The sequence below is a fragment of the Tenrec ecaudatus genome, chromosome X (assembly GCF_050624435.1).
Source record: "Tenrec ecaudatus isolate mTenEca1 chromosome X, mTenEca1.hap1, whole genome shotgun sequence".
In the NCBI taxonomy this organism is placed as follows: domain Eukaryota; kingdom Metazoa; phylum Chordata; class Mammalia; order Afrosoricida; family Tenrecidae; genus Tenrec; species Tenrec ecaudatus.
The window spans coordinates 77,735,822-77,743,207 of record NC_134548.1 but is presented as its reverse complement, the minus strand read 5'-3'; positions in this window follow the sequence as shown (position 1 = coordinate 77,743,207).

Below are 7,386 nucleotides of genomic sequence, written 5' to 3'. Positions count from 1 at the left end.
ATTTCAATCACCCATAATTATCAATACATCTCTACTGCATGTTTGATCAATTTACAACTAATGCTAAACAGAATACTTCAGAAGGCCACTCAAAAATACATAGCACTTGACTTCCTATGGAACCTGTACATAGAATAAGAGGCAGTCATTTAAACAGAACAAGAGGATTCAGTGTCATTTCCAATCAAGAAAGTTGTATGTTAGGGTTATATCCTTTTACAATACTTATTCAATCTTTATGCTGAGCAAACACTCCAAGAAACTGGACTGTATGAAGAAGAACATGGCATCAGAGTTAGAGGAAGACTCACTAAGAACCCATTATTTGCAAATGATAACAACTCTGCTTTCTGAAAGTGATTAGAACTTGAAGTGCTTATTGATGAGGATAAAAAGCTATAGCCCTCATCATAGATTACACTTTAATGTAAGTGAAAATTCTTACAGCTGGAAATCCTGATACACAGAGAAAGATTGAGATTGTCAAGGATTTGATTGTACTTGGATTCCAAATCAATACACATAGAAGCAGTCAAGAAATCAAACAATTTTATTTAGCATGATTTTCATTGCATACATCCATTATACAAGAACTTTTCAAAAATATTGAAAACCAAAGATGTCACCTTGAGGACTAAGGTGTGCCCGACCCAAACCAAGGTCATTTTCAATGGTCTCATATGCTTGTGAAAGGTAGACATTGAATAAGGAAGTCTGAGGAAGAACTGATGGCTTTGAATTACAGTATTGGTGAAGAATACTAAATATATCATGGAATATTCAATGGAGGAAGAGATCTGTGGGGAGAAGTACAGCCAGAATGCTCTTCAGAAGTGAAGATGGCAAAACTTGGTCTCATATATTTTGGAGATGTTATCAGGAGGACATAATACTTTCTAAAGTAGAAGATCAATGAAAAAAGAATGGGATCCTCAGTGAAGCATTGAAAAAAGAACTCAAAGATTTGGGAAGGGGGCAATTGCCAATCATAGATGATAAAGGGATAATCTCAGTAATCGATAGAAAATAGAAAATTGCAACATTTCAATAAGAAAAATACAAATAATCCAATAAAAATAGATAGAAGACATAGACAAATCACTAAAAATGTAATATAGGTGGCCAGCAATCATACAGAAATGCTTGAATCAAATTAAATCAGTGATGAAATATTATCTCATACTAGCATTGATAGCAAAATTAAAAAAATTAAAAACAGAAAATAAATTCTGAGGAGGTTATTAAGAGATTGCAACACATATACACTGCTGGAGGTATCAAAAAATTGTACAGCCATTATGGAAAAAAGTATGGTGCTTCCTTAAACGAATGTAAATAGCGATACTATGGTACCCTGAAATCACTCTACTCAGTATGTACCCTCAAAGAAATAAAGAACAAAATATGAACAGATATATGCACACCCATGTTTATCTCAGTGCTATCTATAATAGAAAGAAGAAAAAACCAGAAATAACCAAATAATTCCCCCTATTAAGGAATAGAGAAATAAATTCTGGTGCATACATACAATAGATATGCATATCTAAAAACAATGATACTGTCAAACATCTCATGACTTGGACAAATTTGGAACACTCTATGCTCAGAAAAATTAGTCCAATCTCATAGAAAAATACTGCATGGTATCGCTATTAAAAAGCAGGTTTTTAACGTGTGTAGGGCAGGGAGGGATGGGGGTGGGGTGGAGTGTGGGGCTAGAGATAGGGCCATATATACCAGGGCCTTTGTGGTAGTTACATAATCTGGGCTCAACTTAAGACTATTAAGAGTGAAGGGGTGTAGTCTAGCCTGTCAATCAGGTTGCAGCTTGATGACTTCATTTGGAGGTGCGACAGAGACAAATAGCTCACTGGTGGCCAGACACACTCTCTCACTCTGCTTGTCTACCTGGGAAGCATTCTTTTTGATAGGCCACATGGAGCTACACTGATGGTGCCAGAGCCCTGGAACTGGATGAGACAAGTGTAGACCCATGCCAGTGTTGAGATGCTTCCACTGCCGTTGGATTCACAAGACTTTTCACTCACTGGCCTGTGATCCTCCTGCATTCAGTATCATTGCATGGCTGTGTGAGTCTAAAGAGGAATTTGTGGACTAGTATCAACATATGGGGTAATATTGGACTTATGGACTTGATCTGGACTGGGCTGGGACGTTTTCTTAATGTACAATTGCTCTTTAATATAAAGTTCTATCTTACACACATATGAGTATCTATTAATTTGTTTCTCTAGTCCACCTGGACTAACTCAGTCTTACTGGGATTAAATAAGGGTACACACAAATAAATGAACACATACAGATGGAAGAAAGATAACTTCATTCCATACCCAATTCCTGTTCTGTTAGAGGGAGCCCTGATGGCATAGTAGTTACTCATTGAGTTGATAATCTCAAGGCCAGCAGTTCAAAACCAGCAGCCGTTCCAAGGGAGAAAGATTTAGCTTTCTATGTTCTTAAAGAGTTGCAGTCTTCAGAAGTCACAGGAATATGGTGCTGAGATAGAATTCCCTGCCTAGAATTCCCCTTGCATGGCTCAGAGACCAATAGGTGAGGAGGCAAAGTCTGGGATTTTAGATGTGAGACCTAGACTCTCAACACTCCAGGAATATTTTAGACTTTCCTCTACAAGTTTCACCCATGGAGAAAGGAGTGGAGCACGATGTGGTCACTCCATCCCACTACTTTACAGGGTCAGGGGGGAAGCCGAGTGACAGCTTCCTCCCTTCTCTCTTAGTTCCAAGACCAGTCAGTGTGGGGACTATCAAACCCAAACCATTACCCAAGTGGAGTTCATGGCCACATGCCCTCTCAGACCACTGGGAACCTTGAATGCTGGAGCTCACCATGGCCCATGGAACAGAACCTTCATAATTGCTATACTTTCCCATGGCCCATGGAATAGAATTTTCATAATTATTATACTTTCTTATTGAATCTTCTCCCTTTCTTACAAGGGCACAGCTCTAATGGCTGTCAGCTAAAAACTCCTAGCTAACTTGAATGGGATCTGGCCCCAGAAAGACAGGAACACAACTTGAACCATCTTAGGGCTTCAAGAGTATAATAGAGTTTTTCCTACTTTCTTTTGAGGAAGAAAATCACAAAACTCTTCCCCACAGGAAACCAAGACACAGAATGTCCATGTTTCCAGGCAGCTCACCTTCCCCTATCTAAGTGTATGGCAGACAAAGGTTCTTAGGAGGAACATATTCTGATTGGAAGTTCCCATCTCCCTGCACTTTGGACCTCTAATCCAATAGCCTATTTCCACTCTGGAACCACACGCAAAGAGCAGATAGTACTGAGTTGTGCAGAGACCCACAATAAAAAGGCTTGTGGTATAAATATAACAACAAAAGGACTTCATTTTCCTTATATAATATACAGGGTCAATAAGTGACTGATAGATTTCTTAATATACCCCTCACCTACCCTAACCACAATTACCTCAAGACCCCACTTCCTCCATCTCAGTAATATATAACCTCTTATAACTTAACAAGTAACAACGCTTATAACCCTTTTCTACAACTCTTCAAAAATTATGATACTTAATAGGAAGGCTTTCTATGATTAATATCACCACTTAAAAACTACTCTCCCTAATCCCCCCAAAAAAACACATTCCTGAGCACCTATAGCCTATTCTTCATACGCACCCAACTATCTTTCCTTCCTCATCTCCACACAATATGATTTGCCACTCCTCTCTGACCCTCCTCTAACCTAAAGAGCCATCTTCTCTCCACTTTGACAACACAGAAGAATATACATCATCTACAGCACAACTATGTGGTACAAATAACCGCCATCAGCAGCTACCACACACATGTGAGCGCACACACTAACGTACACAAACATTTTAAAAGAGAGAGAGAAACAGAAGTCAACAATTGAAGATTATCCAAAATTGAAAGGAACAGACAGAAGAAGCCCTTGAACTGACAGACAGAGAATAAAACAAATGATCCTTAGGGCCTTATAAGAGAATAGTGGATCAATCCAGAAAAACAGAGGAGAAAATGGAGCTACAAGAAATCTCACACCCAAAGGAAATTCAGGAACTAAGGAATGACGTAGCAGAAATAAAAAACAAAGTACAGGATCTGACTAATAGAATGGATGAAATGGAAACTCGAATCAGCAAAACTCATAGAAAACTAAGCAGAGTTCAGCAAATGAGAAACAATAAAACAAAACAGCAAAATAATCTGAAGAAAACCTGAGAAGGATGGGAGATACCATGAAGTGAAGTAATGTTTGAATTATTTGGGTGTCTGAGCAGGAAGAAACAAATAAGACTACAGTTAAAATAGAGATGAGCCAGTCAGGGTGTAGTATAGCACTGAAGAAATACACAACTTTCCTCTAGTTCTTTGTTGCTTCCTTCACCCCACTATCATGACCTCAATTCTACCATACAAATAGGATTAGACCAGAACATGCGCACTGCTACAGATAAGAGGCTGTAACACAGGGAATCCAGGATAGATAAACCCCTCAGGGCCAACAAGGAGCGTAGAGATATCAGGAGGATTAGGGGAGGGTGGGGAGAGAAAACTGATCACAAGGATCACACTTGAACCCCCTCCCAGGGGGACGAATAATGGAAAAGTGGGTGAGGGGCAACAGATGGCAATGTAATTTATGGTATGGAAAAATAATCTATAACTTATCAAGGGTTCATTAGGGAGGGTGGGTGGGGGAGGGAGGGGGAATAAATGAGGAGTTGATATCAGGGGCTCAAGTGCGAAGAGAATGCTTTGAAAATGATGATGGCAGCATATATGCAAATGTGCTTGACCCACTGGAGGAATGTATGGATTGTGATAAGAGATGTAAGAACCCCCAATAAAAGAATTTTTTTTAAATTGAGATGTCAAAAATGTCAATGCTCAAAACAAATACCACTATAAAAATGCTTCAAAATCAAAATGAATACAAAAAATTCCATGATGAACAGAATACCAGTTTTAAATAAAGACAGTACCTGTATTGCTGATATTGATTTCTTCCTTAAAAAAATAGTATAAGAGAATTCTTGGAAGAAAATTTCCTGAATATCACAAAAGAGGAGACAATAACCATGTAGGAAGCCGAGAGAACACCAAATAGATCAATACACCCCAAAACAACAACAACAAACAAACACATCAGCACATATTATCCAATGAAATTATCCAACTTCAAAGTAAATAAGAAAATCATGAGAACAGCGAGAGGAAAAAGCAGTCACCTAGAAATGTAAACAGACAAGAATAAGCTCAGAACTTTCTGGAGAGACCATGCAGAAGAGAAGAAATTGGTGCAACATATTCTGAAATTTGAAAAGCAATAGTAATCCAATGATCTTTTATCCAGCAAAATTTTCCATCAAATTCGAAGGAGAAATAAAAGTTTTCTCAAACAGGATATATTTATAGAACTTAGAAAAACAAAAGCAGCATTACAAAAAATACTAGCCAGTTCATTATGGACAGGAAAAAGCAACCACAGCACTGAAACATGAGACCACCATAGGATGTGGAGCACTCAAACATGAGGGTGTAATACCACCAAGAAACCAGCACACTGAAACAGTATCCCAAACTTTATAGATCTAATGGAGAAATGAGGACACAAATAAACTCCTTAATAGACACACCACCTGATAAAAGAGGAAGAAAATAAAATAAATAGCACAAATAATATTAAATGACAGCGACTAATCTACATTTAGATTTAATTACACTGAAAGTCAATGGACTAAATGCACCAATCAGAAGACAAAGAGTAAGAGACTGGCTTAGAAAGCAAGATACATCAATCTGCTGCCTTCAAGAGACACATCTTGAATTCACAGACAAAAATAAACTGAGAGTCAAAGAACAGCGAAAAATTTACCAAACTAATGGCAGTTAAAAAAAGCAGGGATGGCAATATCAATCTCCTACAAAATAGACTCCAAGGTACACAATATAACGATAGACAAGAATGGGAATTACATAATGCTCAAGAGATCCATAGACCAAGAACACACAAGCACATTGAACATATATGCACCCAATGAAAGACCCTCGAAATTCATCAACTAAATTCTCAAAAAAATGAAAAGAGAAATCACCAGATCAACAATAATGGTAAGTGATTTCAATACACGACTATTAAAGAAAGATAGATCAACAGGTAAGAAAATGAAAAATCTAATGGAAGAGTTGAATGACAAATTAAAAAAAAAGACTTCATAGATATTTACAGAGCTCTGCAACCAACAGCAAAGAAAAAAACCCGAAAGAACCCAAAACACATTCTTCTCCATTCACATGACTCATATTCTAAAATAGACAATATGTGAGGACATAAAGCAAGCTTGAGAAAATTTTAAACCATAGAGAGCATTCAAAACATCTTCTCTTACCACAGTGGCATAAAGCTGGAAATCAACAACAGAAAGAATAATAAAATAAAGAAAAACACTTGGGAATTCGACAACACACTACTAAAAAAAGACTTGGTAATAGCCCAAATAAGAAGGGAAGTTAGGAGAAAGAACTAGGAGGCAAAAGACATTTATAGAGGTATAAACATAGGCATGTACATATGTAAATATATTAATATCTAACAAAAGGGATATAGGTCTATGCATATATGCTAAATATTGAAGTAACCAGATGGACATTGGGCCACTAATCAAGTCCTCCCTCAACACAAGAACACCTTGTTCTAATAACCTGGCATTCTATGCTGCTTACCTTCCCGATACAATAGCTGAAGTCAAAATGTGTACATAAGCAAATATGGTGAAGAAAACTTATGGTGCCTAGATTTCAAAAGATATAGAGTCTGGGGTCTTAAAGGCTTGAAATAAAGCAATTAGCCATCTAGCAGGAAAGGAACAAAGCCTACATGGAAGTAACACACCAACCTGTGTGATCATGAGGTGCCAATAGGATCAGGTATCAACCATCAGAAGACCCCAAACAAACAAACATTTCGATGCAAATAATGGATGTAAGAATGGAAACCCAAAGCCCATCTGTAGACAATTGTACATCCCCTCACAGAAGGGTCAAAAAGAAGAGACAAGCCAGGTAGGGTGAGTATAGCACCAACAAAACACGCAAAATTCCGTTAGTTCCTTAATGCTTCCTCCCCCTACTATCATGACCCCAGTTCTACCTGACAAATCCAGCTGGACTGGAGCATGTACACTGGTACAGATAAGAGCTCTTGAAACACGGAATCAAGTATAGACACATCCTTCAGGAACAATAATGGGAGTAGCGATACCATGAGGGTAGGGAGGTGGGGGGAGAAAGGAGAACCGATCACAATGATCAATTTATAACACCACCCCCATGCCAGGGGGGGTTGAACAAT